The 15,493-nt window shown below is 37.3% G+C and overlaps 1 long non-coding RNA gene across 2 annotated transcripts; it reads left to right on the top strand.

Annotated features, from left to right (window-relative positions):
* Positions 1-8,605: 8,605 nt before the first annotated feature.
* LOC104214029 (uncharacterized) lies at positions 8,606-10,591 on the top strand. Of its 2 annotated transcripts, XR_707794.2 has the most exons (4): positions 8,606-8,833; positions 8,917-9,578; positions 9,650-9,840; positions 9,908-10,591. It is a non-coding gene; the product is annotated as an uncharacterized lncRNA (long non-coding RNA). The 2 variants fall into 2 exon arrangements; XR_707793.1 differs by lacking the exon at positions 8,606-8,833 and having other exon boundaries at positions 8,841-9,578.
* The last annotated feature ends 4,902 nt before the right edge of the window (positions 10,592-15,493 follow it).

The raw sequence follows: 15,493 nt of genomic DNA, 5'->3' as shown, positions 1-15,493 counted from the left end.
TTATGTGGGTTTCTTTTCAGTATCAGCTGGCAGAGTACCTGGAATTCTCTCATACAATATTGTTGCAATTTGTCCCAATTGTCTCTCCAAGTTTTGCAAACATGTCCCAAGTTCATTGATAGTTGCAGCAAGAGTATCTAGCCTCTCATCTATCTTGACAATGAATGACTTCATCAGATCTTCTAACCCAAACTAAATTGGCTGTTGAGGCTAAAACTGTAGCCTCAGATGATTCTGAAAACCAAGAGCTCCTTGTCCTTGAAATCTGGAGTTATTTTGTTATACCCTCGGGTGAACTCCCTAAAAAGCCCGGGTGCTTTTGACACATTGAATTAAAGTTGTAATTCCCCACAGCATTAACTTCCTCTATTGAGGCTTGACACTTATGAGTAAAGTGTCTTCTACCACATTTATCACATACTGAATGAGGCTCATTATGTATCGAAGCTAAGGTCATCTTCCTTATTTTTTGGCCATGGCATCAAGATGTAACTGCACATACATGCTAGTATCAATCTGGTGAACACCAGTTTCTCTTCTTCTTTCAGCAATATCAGAAGGCCAGTGATTTGCATCTTCAGATAACTCATCCAAAATTGTGACTATCTCCTCTAGAGTCTTTTTATCAACGAGCCTACACCTGCATTACTCAATGTTCTACATGAGGTCGGTGTCAATTCATCCTGAAAGTCATGGAGTTCCATCCAATTTTCAATTCCGCTATGTTGGCACTTTTGAACTATCTCCTTAAACCCCTCCCAAGCTTCAAACATTATTTCAGTCTCATTCTATCAGAAGTTAAGGATTTCTCTTCTAAACTTTCCATATGTAGCTGAGGCAAAATATTTAGCATGAAATGTCTGGTCATCTCCTCCCATGTTCTAATTGATCCCTGGGGTAATCTTCGAAGCCAATGTTTTGCATCATCTTTGAGTGTAATGGGGAATGCCCTTAAGTAAACTGCTTTTTGCGAAACACCATTATATTAAACGTTGTTCGTTATCTCTTCAAAATCCATTATATATTTGTTTGGACCTTCATACATCTTTCCTCTGAAGATGCAGCTGTTTTTGAGGGTTTGGAGCAACCCTTGCTTTAGCTTAAAATTGCTAGCTTCAACTAGAGGTGGTCTAATACTTGATAAGTCTTGGTTGTAAAGCGGTATCACATAATCACCAAGCGGTCTCCCAGGGCTGGGAGCTATGCTTTCGAACTGGTCCGCATCCAAAGGTTGATTGTGAGCAATTCTCCGAGCCCACTCTTCTTCACAGATAATTTGTGTATCTATAATAGATGCATCCTCCAAATCCCTAATAGCCCTTTCTCTTTGTTTGGTTGCCTCTCTCGTATCCAAATCAACATTATCATCATTTTTAGCCATAATTTCTTTGGTTGAGGATTCCCGACCTTCTCTGAATTTTCAGTGGCATTTCAGTCCTTCTTCAGCTACCGAATTTGTTTCTTGATTTTTAGTTCGTATGGTAACAATTTCTTCCAAGAAGATCGAGTCGTGCACCAATCTAACCTATAGCTTGTGCACAGTTAAAGAGCACCAAACGTAAAAAGAGAAAAAAAATAAAAAGAAAAATTCTGAATTTTCACTACAAACTATTTCATATGCCATTGATGCCCAATCCCCGACAACGACACCAAAACTTGATGAATGCAACACACACACACACTTAGATATTCTCGCTAGTCGAATATAGTATAATATAATATCGTATTCACGTGGATTGGAGTTAAATAATATTTTTGTATTTTATAGCTTGATTGCTATCCAAGATGATCAACAGTAGAAAATTATGTGATTAAAAACTACCGTTCACTAAGAATATACGGTTATTGACTAATGAAAATCAAACAAGAACAAGTAATTGAGGTTATCAGCGGGAGAAAATAGGATTTTGATAGGATAGGTGCAAGATAATTGTCAGGGAGTTACCTTTAGTTAATTCACCTGTAATGTTCAAGTGAGTCTCTCAAATTCACTCAATTAGTAGTTCAAACTTTTAGTATAAACTCGATCTCAATTAAGTCTCAACCTCACAAGATGAACAAAATTAAGCTCGGTGAAGATAGGCAAGAATTTGTAGTGGATTGGTCTGTAGGAGAACTTCTCTCGATTATTCTACTAACTAAGTTTAATCAACAATTCAAATAGCGTCTTTAGATTACTAAGAAGAATTAATTAATTAGGCTAAAAAAATAGAATGCAAGGATATCACAAGTTATGTTTCTCTCGATGACACGAACAAGTGAGTATAGATGCAACAATTAAAACATCCAAAAAAATTCAATATATAAACTAGAGTAATAATCCACAAACAAATATCAGTACACCAAATTTATCAAACACCAAAGAGAACTAATCCATAGACATGGAGAAATTCAACAAAACTATGTTTAAAATAAAGAAAAACATAAAAGGATTCAAACTCGTGTATTGAGTGAGGATTGAATGATACAGTTCTTATGTTTTTGCTTATCCAACTCCTCCTTAGCCTCCTTAGGTCTTAGATATGTCAAAAACCCTAAAAATAATAATTTTCTATGTATATACAATAATTAGGGTCGGGCCAGATGAAACTACCTTCTCTTACGCAAAATAGGAAAAATACTCTATAAAATATTCAGAGGCCCACTTCATGGGGTGACGCACCACGCGGTGTTGTAGTGGAGTTTATGAGGAAGCATGTCATTTCAAGGCTTCAAGAAAAATGCACAAGCACGATGCTTCGCGCACCATGGCTATGAAGAATACTCAGAGTATGAAATTATTTTTGCTTTTTTGCTATCCCGACATGTTTAGCGACCCCCGAACACGATCCTGCCTTAATTCCTTGTGCTTTTACTCGAATATCAAAGACAAAATAGCTCGAATTCATTCCATAACATCTAAGCTCGGAATAACTCATACAAGACATAATCCACACAATTAGTGCAAAACACCAGCGATTAAAGCTACACTCAATCAAAGTGTAGTAAATTGGACTGCAATAAGTGACTAAAACATGAGATTATATCCTACCATCAACGCCTCACGGCGCTATTCAACTCTATGAGCCGTTTAATTTGTAGGAGTGTCGAGATGGACCGGGCTTCTTCCTTTTGCATTGTTAGAAGCGTCGGACAATACTTGCTTCAATTCTGTCATCACCTGATCCTACCCATGATAGCTTACTGTTTTTCTCTTAGGATTCTTACAGTTTTTGCAACATGCTTTTCTTATGCATCACCGGGAGTTGGCTCCCATAAATGTCGGGGGTACCGTCCACCATGGACCGAAGTTGACCCCTTCCTCCTCCCTCTCGTTGGGTGTGCCACGGATTGAACCCTCGTGTTGAGGCATATTTTCATGTCCCTCAATGTTGTGTGCAATGTTGACATCGTTAACTGTCATTTCTGATTTTTTTGCTAAGGAACAAAGAACCAAACAAGTTTGTAATAAACACAAGGATCAACTTAATAATGCATTTGTCTAAGCCTCATGTTGGGCGCCAATATTTTTACTGATAAAATGGTATAATTTAATTTGTTACATGGTTTATAGACAAGCGAAGTGATTTGATCTAGAAATAATAAATAAAAATATTAGAAACAAGATTTAGCAATTAAGATCGAAAGAAATGACAAGCCTGGCTCCGTGAGTAATGCTTTTGAGGACAAAAATAAGAACAGTGTAAAACAACAAATAATGTTAATTGATTTTGATTAAGAATAGAATATAACATAATTATTGCCTATAATTTAGTATGTTACAATGGTTGTTAAGAATACTATTTATAGCTAGACCTAGGGAAACGAGATACTAGGATCTATCCCCTCTTAAATAAAAATAAAAGGGCCATTGATGAATATGTAACGGCATGCTGTGTATGAAAATATTCTCTGTAACTGCTCCACATTTGATGGTAGGAAATATTCATCATTAAACATTATCTGATGGCAAATATTTGATCTGCTCACGTTGATCGTGCTTCCTTTGGGGTTTTTCCGATGCCAACTACAGCTGTTGTTTTCGGTACGGATTATTATTCGATTTTCTTTCTATCTATCTTCGGTTCCACATGTCATGCTACTATTCGATCATTTAATATATGATAATTTTACCCTATACACCATCTTTCTGATGAAAATATCAGGCTGTTTTTTCTAATGCTCTGGAGCGTTCCTGGGTTGTCATGGCCAAATATAGCATCTAGGCTGCTATAAGGCACCCAACGAGCCACTGCCCCACTAGATGAATCCACTAAGCTAAAAATACTAGTAATACAAAATAGACAGGACAAACAAAACAAGCCTCATATATATATATATATATATATATATATATATATATATATATATATATATATATATATATATATATATATATATATAAGCAGAAATAATAGTAAAGATGTTTAGGAACTGTCACGCCCCCACCTCAGGGAGCATGACTAGTTCTCAATTGAGACATTTATTTTTATTACTCATAGAAACTTCATTTATAAGTTTCAAAATATTACATGTTTATAGTTATGAGGGAAAAACATGTTTGCCAAATACCAACACTTCCAATTCATTACTCAACATCGAAAACCACTCTCAACATGTCTACGAAGTCTCTAAGTACAACAGAAGAGTTGTATGGAAGTGCTGGCAATATGGCCCTAGCTATACCTCAAAACACATTGTAAAATGTCAAATTACATAGGGCCCAGAATAGAATAGGGCTCACCAAAACCTACTGAGTAGAAAGTAAATGCTAACGAGGGTCAAAGCTACCCATTGACGAACCACCTGTGTCCATTAAGGATTGAACACCCCCAACAAAGAAGACATTAGCACATATGGAATAGTACTAGTATGTAAATCTAAATATCCTCTCAAGAAATAGAATGCAAAAATAACAAGGGAATAATCATGAAAGAAGCAAGTAACAACCATTGATATCTAAATTCCAAGTTAAAACGTACAAATTTCAAAAAAAGAAATTAACATTTTTGGCTGGGATATCATTAACTGCCAATCATCACACCATACACGAGGTATGGAGTCCAATCACAAACTTAATCGGATGAGTCATCTCTCCACGATCAATGTGGATCAACATGGTGATGCAGATAAAGGTGATACCAAGAGTAGGAACCACCATGCGCGCGACTTCGCGTCTGATTTCAACCTGATTGACTAGGCCGCCTCCCTAAAATGTCATGTGGGTTGTTTTTCATTTCACAACTAACATCAATCTCATCCCAATTAAGGGGAATAATCTTACAATATCAGTCTCATTCAAATTAAGGGGACTAAGCTCAATCCAACATGTGTAGTTTCGGGTGTAGGCCATTACAACCTACCCTTCCTCGGATCGCTGATGATACTCCCAAAAATATTTTGTTTTGCACACATAAGAAATAGAAATAAAAAGGCATTCACCTCATAACCTTTAACACCATATAAAGCTTTATTAGTACTTTCAATCACTCACAACCTTATTATTTCATTAGCTCTCTTGGTCATTCATGTGATTCTTCATTCAAGGCATGGTGGGCGTATTTCATATTCCACACTTTCATTTTTTAACTTTCAAGGATCATCATCATAATCAACAACATATAGAATATTCTAGAAATCATAACTTTAAATTCATTAGAAATGAAGGCTTTAAGCATAATTGATTTCTTTTCCATGTATGGATAACCATGACTTACAATCGAAGCAAAAGTAAACGTATCATAAAAGAGTGAGACACCGTTCATTCTTGAAATACTTTTTCCCCAAAGAGAAACATACAATTTTAAGTCATGTGTATGCAAGAACTCAAATCACACTAGAATTACTTGTAAAGGAGAGCATGGTGATTTATCACTGAAACATGAATTCACATCAAATACACTAGTTATAACAACTATAGCCATGTTTTATATCAACTATTAAGGGAATTTTCAGTCATGACCTCAAATATGTGTATGAGTAGTATGAGTCTTAAGCACATTGGTTTTTCTTTCCAAATTAAGATTAATAAACATTCATTTGAAACACTAATTGAAGTCGTAAAATTTAGAATATATAAACCATTCTTGAACACATCCTCAAAGAGGTCATAATAATATAGGAGCAATTGGAACACGTTTTAAGTATATACATATTTGAACACAATGATTACTTGAGATAACCGAATCTATTAGGAACAACTAGGAACATGGGGATTAGGAACCTGAGCCAACCATACTTGAAACTTACGAGAACATCATGAAATTTTATTCCAAGAGAGAAGTTTAGCCAATATACCTTGCTTAAGCATTCCTTAATTTATTACAATGTTCTTACACTTCTTGCAATATCAATCTATAGGAAAATAGCGAAAATCAAATATCAATTAGAAGGATTCGCATGATATAACTCTCTTGGAAATTTCGTCAAACACCTATGATGCAAAATCCACCACAAAGATCTACAATTGTAATTCCTTCCTCCCTCAACCAGTTTCAACAAGAAACCACCCGAAATAGTTCAACCCCACTTACTACTTTCTATTGGCATATGTATGGCCTCTCCCCAACCTCACAACATAGTTAGACCCATAACTTATTGAATGAAAATGTAGGAGAAGGACTTACCTAGATAGGTGATGGTGTATTGAATGGCGTCCTTGATTTATGAAGATTAAGGCAAGAATATATAAGCAGAATTACTAGGCCTTCTCCCTCTCTCTCTAAGGTACTATCACTTCCCTCTAAAACATCAGAATTTCTTTCAAAATGAGCCCCAAAGGCTTTTAATCAAAATGTGGCCAGGTTATAAAAATATAAATTGACCCTCTGAACTCAACTATGTGGTTGCATCATAAAGTGTAGAATAGATATGCGGCCCGCAAAATTGCTTGCAAAAAGTACTCAAAAAACTGGGTTGGCTTGGACAAGTTTGCGGTCAGGTCTATGGTGAGCATACCAGTTATATGGTTGCGAAATAGACCACAAAATCACCCTCCAAATCTTCATGCTAACACTACTAATTTGCGGACCATGAATTCATTAGGCTGCCTTGATACCACAAAACCTTAAATTCTTTAGCAAAACTTTTATGGGGCCTTACAGGTACGTTATCGAATAAGTCGAAAATAATCTAAGTTATGGAGAAAGCTATAGAATATTGATACAACTGTTATAATATTTCCCTCCAAAGATAAAGATAGCCAACTGGAATAGCCTCTATGGAAAGGTTTTGCACCATATTTTGCATGAGTCAAAACAAGATTCAACTTGTGATTTCTCTGTTGTTGATTAAATAAAAACGTCACCTAATATTTAAAGGTATACTATGGTACCAATTTAATTAGTAAAGTCATGTTATTTATTATTCTACTAACCGATGAAATTTTGAATGAGGGTTATTGTTCTTCTAAGGAGGTGGTGTTAGGCACCACTTAAAATCTACCTGAGGTGGCTCCACACGACATAGACTAGGTTCAAAGGGTTAGTTGTTTGGATTCTGCTTAATTAGTGTTAAAGGGTACAATTTACTCCTGAATAATTAAATTTGAGACTTGTGGAAATAGTTTATATAATATTTGCCGAGCAGTAGCACTTTAGGCTTTGAAGAGTCGATTTTCTTTTAGAAGGCCAGCCTTGCGATTCATTTCTGGTTTTGAAAAAAGGGCTTGCAATATTTGCTATGTCATTTTAGCTTCAAACATCTTCATGAAAAGGTTAGTAAAACAAGAAGTATTAATAACGTAGGCAACATATGATTAAGTAATTTAAAACTAGTTAGTATCTAGTATTTGTTTTAGACATATGTTTTTTAAGGCTTGCAAAAGTTATTTATGTAATTCAAAAGGTAAAGCAAAACATTTAATAAAATATGACGAGAGCAATATTATCTACATCTAAGAGAATATAAATAAAAAGATGTAATGAAGAAGTAAAAGGGTTCGGATTGATAGCATCAGCAGGAACAGATAGCATTGAACTCCAGATTTTTAGAAGCACTGGTGCCATGTTTGGGCTTGAGTTCCTTTGAGAAACTCAGTAGAACGAATGGTTACACATATTCAAAAGAAAGAGAGAAAATAATTTAGAAATAAAATCCAATATATACAATCATACATGAAATATGAAAGTAAATGTGTATACAGTAAAATGGGAGAGTCCAATTTCCCATCATTACGGTGCCTCGTCAGCGCGTTCTCAAAGGCTCAACGCTATGGTTGAGGTTCACCCCTGAGGGGCTATCGATTCCCTACCCCTAGGCAGTGTAGATCCTCGGCTACGATAGATGAGTGGGGAGTTCCCAAGGCACGTGACTAAAGCCGACAAAGACTGGTGGACTTGTTTTGACACAAATAAATACATTAACTAATTTATCCTTCCTTCTGGCGGACTATTCACCTAATTAGGTACTTTTCGAGCAAAGTCGAGGGAATGTCTTTTACCCTCGACCATATGAACAGACTATACTGCCCTCATCTCTATCGAGGTGGTCTAATAAAATTGCAACATCGATCTTCGAAGTCTTTCTTCGCTAGCATCGATGATGATAAAGACCGAGGGTGGATGAGCCACTTCGTTCAAGTTAGGACCTACGACCTTATTCCCGCTTAAAAGATGTTGTTCCCCTAGGAATGGAATATAGAGCATAAGTACGGACCTATCGAGCATCCTTCATTACTTAAACATTTTCCCTTTCTTTTGAACTAACTCTCTTTTGATTATGCAACCATCGATTGGTATCCATGTGCGGTTGCGGACCACCCGGGCTAGGTTTGGCAACTAGTTTCCACTTCCACATATGTCGAGCGCATCTATCCTGATTTGGCAAAAGGCCGATGGGAGGCCAAAAAACCATGGTGAGTTATTATTTGCTTATTTAAATCCCTTAGTGAAATACTCCTCAGCAATACACTTAACTTTATGCTTGTGCATGCCTCAGAGATGTTGTTTTGATTAGGGAGCCCCCACCTGGTAAGGGAGAGACCCAAAAACCTACCAAGGACAAAACAAAGAAAGAAAGGGTCGCTAGCAGAGTCCCCGAAGCCATGGAAGGGAAAGCATCGAAAACCTAGGGTCGATATGATTGCCTTAACTTTAGAAACTATTTTACGTATTCTTGCTAAGTACGAAGAGAGAAATGAGGTTGAGGAAGAAGATTCTCGTCCGTTAATAACTCAGAGAGGAGGAGGCATCGATACTTCAAAGGCTGCAGAGCCTGAGTCCACCGAAGTTGTTCAGCCTCAAGCTAAGGAAGTTCTCGGGGGGAGCTTGAGCAAGGTTCTCGAACTGTTTAGTGACAAGAAAGCTCCATGTCCTGAGGAGCACTTGCTTGATGAAATTAGAGAACCCAGCCCCAAGGTTCCTCAAAGGCAAAATAAGGCCACGATTGAGCCGCTTGGGGTGATTGGCGTGAATGATTCCCCACAAAACCTATTTTTTTCTAAGGGGAAAATACGGGACGCCCAAGATATGAAGACTCTTGATGTGGGAACATCCCACAGAAATAATGACATCTTCGGCAAATGCCTTGCCAGGATCGAAGAGTGCTCTAACCTTAATGCCTTGTTCATCCTCGAAGAGGCCGAGAAGTTTTGAAAGCAGGTAAACTTTGACTTAGCAATGACATTTAGAGTTAGGTTCTTGCTTTTCTGATCTTATTCCACTGTGTTTAGTATATGATGCTCTTCGATCAAGCGTATTCAAAGTCTTGAGCTAAGCTTGCCCAACGTGAAGACGATCTCAGGAAGCTTGTGTCAGAGATGGACGAACTGAAGGCTCTCTATGAAAAAAAGAGGGGGAACTCAATGATCTTCGATCAAGTTTTGCGAAAGCATCCCAAAAGCAGGCCGAGCTCGTTGAAAAGGTAATATAGCCTTTGTGGGTGCATTTTGTACTTGTTTGTTTCGGCGCCTAATGTTCAACCTTTGCAGTTCCAAGAAACCAACTTGGTGGAGCAACTTCGGGAGGAGCTTAAGGCCAAAGAGGTTGTAACCCTCGAGTGGAAGAAAAATATGGATCGCTTGGACTCTGAAAAAAGATAGTCTTTGTGAACAACTGGCCTAAATTGATAGCCAACAACTGGCCTCAACTGATAGCCAACTTTGGAATGCAACGTAGCAGGGTCATAAATTTAAGGAGCTTCATACTGATACAACCGCTGAATTGTCTAATGTTAAGTTCGAAGCCGATGCATTCGTCTCTTCATATCGAACCGATGTTGCAGCTGCCAAAGCTCGGGTTAGGGAGATATCTTTTGCAGCTAAACTTAAGTTATGTTTCACCGTTAATCATGCTTGGCTGGAATCTTGTAAGCAAACACTCGAGGAAGTGCATGCCAAAGTCTTTAATCATGCTCCACTGATGAAGATTCTATCAGCGGCTCCGTGAGTGGGGAGGACGAATGTGATGTCCCTGAGGAAGAAGAGGCCTCGAAGATCAGGCTATCGAAGGTCAAACCACCTAAGATGTAGCTCTAGTGGATGCTACCTCTAAGCGAGTGAACTCAACTGTAGACTAGGTCCTGTTTAATTTCTTTATTTTATGTAAGGGCTCCATTAATGAGTTTTTTAAATGTGTATTGGACCATCTTTTGAATATAAAAGACTTTTGCTTCACCTTTGTTTTCATTTTATATTCCATCTTGCCTTCACTTTTGAAATGATATTTGGTGTTGTCGGCGATCAGTCTGATATATTGGACATAGAATACAATACCCTTAGGTTCATTACTAATTAACATGATGCCTATTGAGGTCTTAGGTAATTCTTGAGCTTAGATTGAGCTTGTAATGATGTAACCCTTGGGATCAAGTTGAACGAGAATGAGGGCTCAACCCTATTTTCTTGATCTCCATCCATTTTGGCCCCACGTTTGTTAGAGTAAGAAATGATTTGGATCTCAATTTTCTTTAGCCTCTAAAGATGACGTCATGCCCGTGACGTAGGCACTTGATGTGACCAAAAATTTCATGTTAGTGCTCTTCTATAGAATATCAAATGTGTACTAGTGTTGGTTTGCCACTTGCACCGCCGAAGTAGTCACCGCCTTTCACCACCTTTCTATAAATACGAGGCTATCCGAATTAGACAAAGACTGTGTTCATTCACCATTATTACTCTGGTTATTTCCCCTCTTTATTATTTTTTTTATCTACTAATCTACTTCCATTATTCAAAACATGCAAACTCCAGGTTACATGGCAGCAACTATATCATTACACCAAGGTTTTTCTTTCTGAATCTTCAATTCGAAGCAATGAAAAAATGGCACAAAAACCCTCCCCTATCAGGAGATATGCGACCCTTTCCCTATCGCTAATCTCTCTTAAATTTATCCCAGTATGGCACTTCACTCCTTCTGCTTTCCATGAAGTGAGGTGGTACTATCATCTACTAACTTTTGTATCCCACATCGGTACAACATCTCAGGGAGTGGCTTCAGAATAGTTGTGCTGACAAGACCCATTCTTGCCAAGTATTTCACCAGGCCACAATTTTCTCTTAATGTTAAAAGATTTTGCACTTTGATAGGGTATAGCCTTTTAATCATCTATTGTTGTCTCGGAGGAGGTTCCTGAAGGTGCAGCTCTCTAGTGTCGCGCCCCCTTTTTCTAGCGAAATCGGGTTTATGACATTTGGGTGGACAACTCGTTCCCTTTCGGGAATTGTGTTTGAATTGAAGAGTCGCCACCTAATAATTTAAGTGCATTAGGACACTAAGAAAGTTTTGATTTGAACAACCAGAGATTTGGTAAGGGCTTGAAATTATCCTAAGGAGAAGGTATTAGGCATCCCTCAAGATCCACTAGTGTGGTTCCCGGACAAACCATTGTTGTGACTTTAGGTACAAATAACACGTAGGCAAATAAGAAATTCAAACAAGAGGGGATTTTCACGTAATGGTTACAAAATAGGTGAAGTTAAAAGAACTAAAAGATATGTTGATGTTTTTTAAGAAAACAGTTTGAAATTAAACAATGAAACAAATAAATAAAGGAAAAAGGGGTCCTTGGTTTGTAAATAATATGGATCACCCCACACAACATCCGGTAATCACTCCTCAATGAGGGGCTACACGAGATGTTATTGTGTGCTCATCATATCCATATATACCTTTTCCCACCCCATTGAGGTATTAAAGCGCAGAATGGTCTCGTTTACTTATTGCATGCTATTACCCGCCTCAATCCTATCAGTCCCGGAGGCATTTTGGACTACTAATCCTAAAGGGGAGGGATATTGGGCTTGCTTGTAGTTTCAAAAGGTAAACGTACTAAGGCGACAAACAAAACATATAAGGCAAGTATGGGGAAGCACATAAATAAATAAAAAGACTCAAACAAACCTCCTTTAAGTAGAGAAAAGCAAGTAGTTAGCATGACGTACACATACTGTTTAGGGTCTGATTAAACTTAAAGGATTGAGGGATACTGATTTATTATAGAGTTCAGATAAGAAGCCCGAATCAGGCTTGCCTACTAGTTGTAGCATATAAAATCTGATTCAGTTTAGAAACTTTCACCCTATGACTTGCCTAAGTGTTAGACGAAGAACCTATAGGCATGATATCTACTGATTCCAGAAACAATGAAGTAAACATGAATACATACTGATTTAAGAAAAATTGTCTACTATTAAAAAGAGCATGCGTCATTGTTACAGGTTTTAGACTTATAAGCGAGTGAAGCGGTTCAGATTCGATTAAAGCTCCTACGTGCATGCTTTCCATGTGTTGTCGATTTTGGACATTTTTACAAACATACTAAAAAAATGCAGAAATCCTATAGGCATGGCATCTAGATGTTGAATTTCATTTAAAGCCTATGAACATGATATCTAATTGCGGTTGATTATTAAGACCTATAAATATGTTTGCCTAATGAGGAATGCATATGCAAGATTCAAAAACAACCTATAGGCAGGATATCTATATGATATGCAGAAATTCAGAAATTCCTCTAGGCAGGATATCTATATGATATGTAGAAATTCAAAAATAACCTATATGCATGGTATCTATATGGGAATGCAAGATAACTATAGACATTGTATCAATACATGAGAATGCAGAAATTCACATAGACATGGTATCTATATGAGAATGCAAGATTCCTATAGACATGGTGTTTATATGAGAATGCAGGAATTCATAAACTCCTATAGGCAGGTTATCTACCCCTTTTTGCATACATAGTTACCCCTCCCTTTTCACTAGCCATCCTCGAGAGTTTTATTACAAAGTTATTACAGCCCAGAAAGAGTAAAGTAAAGAAAAAATACAATCAGAAAAAGTACAACCAAGAAGAGCCTGATTCAGACTTCCTGTTTGAAGTATGAAGTAAACCAACTCTAAGAGATCTTATTTCAAAGCCTTTCTCCCATTTGGATGTGTCACAGTTCCCTAGGAGCCTCATATGGACTCCGGGCAGTGCTCACACCCAAATGCATTATAGATGAAGACATAGTGCAGTGTGGAAAGGCCAGCCCTCAAGTGTCCAAGTTCAAAGGGAACTCAAGGTCCCAAGGCAAGGCTCACAAGAGGGGGCAGAACTTAAAGACTAAGAGAGGGTGCAAGTGCAGAATTCTGAAAAGGGGAAAGGGGAAGGGAAACAGTTTACATTAATACACATAGGGGTATAGGGAATGGGTAGGTGGTAAGGACAAGCTAGTGGGCATACCCAGCAATGGGAAATGCTGGCACACCCATAAGTCTGTTAGAACACATTGCTTAGAGGTTAGGATCTTCTAAAGGATAAAGTTCAATCCATAGACAATAACTTGCATATTGCCATGTTTTAAATTGTAACTCAAAGCATATAAAGGGAAATAGGGAGCGATGATTCATAGCATAAACAAGTAGTAGGACATAAGCATAATAATTTAAATGTTAAACTCTACAGAAATCAGTAAAGTAGACATGGATACAAAGACTGTAAATAAACACATTGTTATGGTGCTGAAGCTTAAATCAGGACATACCAGTTTCAAAGGAAACAAACAAAAAAAAGTAGTAGGTCTTGTAAACAGGACACAATGCAGACAAGAAGAGAAAGTTATTATGAGAGAGTATGAGTTCAGAAGGATTCTGATGTCCTCTTTGTGGAAAAAGGGTCGTGTCTTTTATAGTGTGAAAATCATGAAGAAATAAGGTAAGAAAAATAGTTAAGGAATTGATTGTCAATCAATTACACAAGACCTCCCTTAATTAAGAGATTCAGATTCAAATGGGTAAAAACAATTTAAGGAAAGAAAAATGAATAAGCACTTTGTGCATATCATGCAATTAATAATACGCGGTTCCACAAACAAGGCAAGAAAATCAATTAACAGCCAGTAAATCAAAGGTCAGGGATCTTGTATGAATGAACCGAGTCAAAAAGATGGGAAATGTTTTTTAACTTAAGGGAAATCAACAAATAATGGAAAGGGAATCAATTAGACCTATTTAGAAGGAATTCGAATCAATCACGAGTTGAAAGCCATTTTTGGAGGAAGTTCATCACATATAAAGAGCACACAAACACGTTGAGTTGAAAGAAAATGTTGGGCTATTGCAAAAATCAATAGAAAAATCTAGTGAAGAAAGTGTTTTAGAAGAGTTTAGCCAAAGGTCAGAATCATATGCAAACACGGATGTCCAAACTCGGTTCAGAGACTCGAAGTTGGTCTGAAAGAGTTAGGGGTTCTAAAATAAAAATCCTAGTTCAATTAACTCACATAATCAAACTTGGCAGAACCCCCGAATTCTAGGATTTCCACCTTGAATAAAGTACAGAGATGAGAAGGCAAGTAATCAAAACAGGCTCAAGGGTTTCAGTTCTATGAAACCTCTTGCATGTTTATTTCAGGAGCAGAAACTCATGAGAAAGCAATGACAGCAAGTAACACGCAGAACATAGTAGCAGAATTCACAGAAAAATAGAGTATAAGAAGTTAATACGAAACATAATAGAGAAGACTGGTAAGAACAGTAAAAGAAGCATGCTAAGAAATTTTAGAAGAAACTTTAAACAGAGCTAAGTAAAAGGAACTTAATAAGGAAACTTAAGAACATAGTTAAAAAATATAGTAGGAGAAAAATATTAGAACACAGTAGAGAAAGTATAGAGTAGAAAAGCATACGAGAACATAGTATAGGAAAATACAACAGAAAAAGCACGTAAGAACATGGGAGAAGAAAATACAAGACTCCAGTAGAAGCAAATACACGTAAAAGGAAAAATAAAGTTAGAAAACACTTAAATACTTTCAGAAAACCATAGATCGGAAAAGAAAGATTTTGAAAGTAGTTTTTTGAAAGAAAAGTCAGGAAAACCCTAGAAACGAGAAAGGCTTTGAAAAATCATCGATCTGAGTCGGAGAGGTCAGGATCAGGCTCAAACAACCGTGGTATGCTGGAGCAAGGCTGGAGATTGCCGTGGAACCTCGAATCGACAGAGGTCTGGGTACAAACCTTCAAGGTCAGGCCTTGAATCTTCATAGATCAGGTGTGTAAGAGAACATGAGTGTAGGTATAAG

The sequence above is a fragment of the Nicotiana sylvestris genome, unplaced genomic scaffold (genome assembly GCF_000393655.2).
Source record: "Nicotiana sylvestris unplaced genomic scaffold, ASM39365v2 Un00001, whole genome shotgun sequence".
Lineage (NCBI taxonomy): Eukaryota > Viridiplantae > Streptophyta > Magnoliopsida > Solanales > Solanaceae > Nicotiana > Nicotiana sylvestris.
The sequence above is the reverse complement of the archived record's forward strand: the minus strand, read 5'-3'. Positions and strand labels throughout refer to the sequence as shown.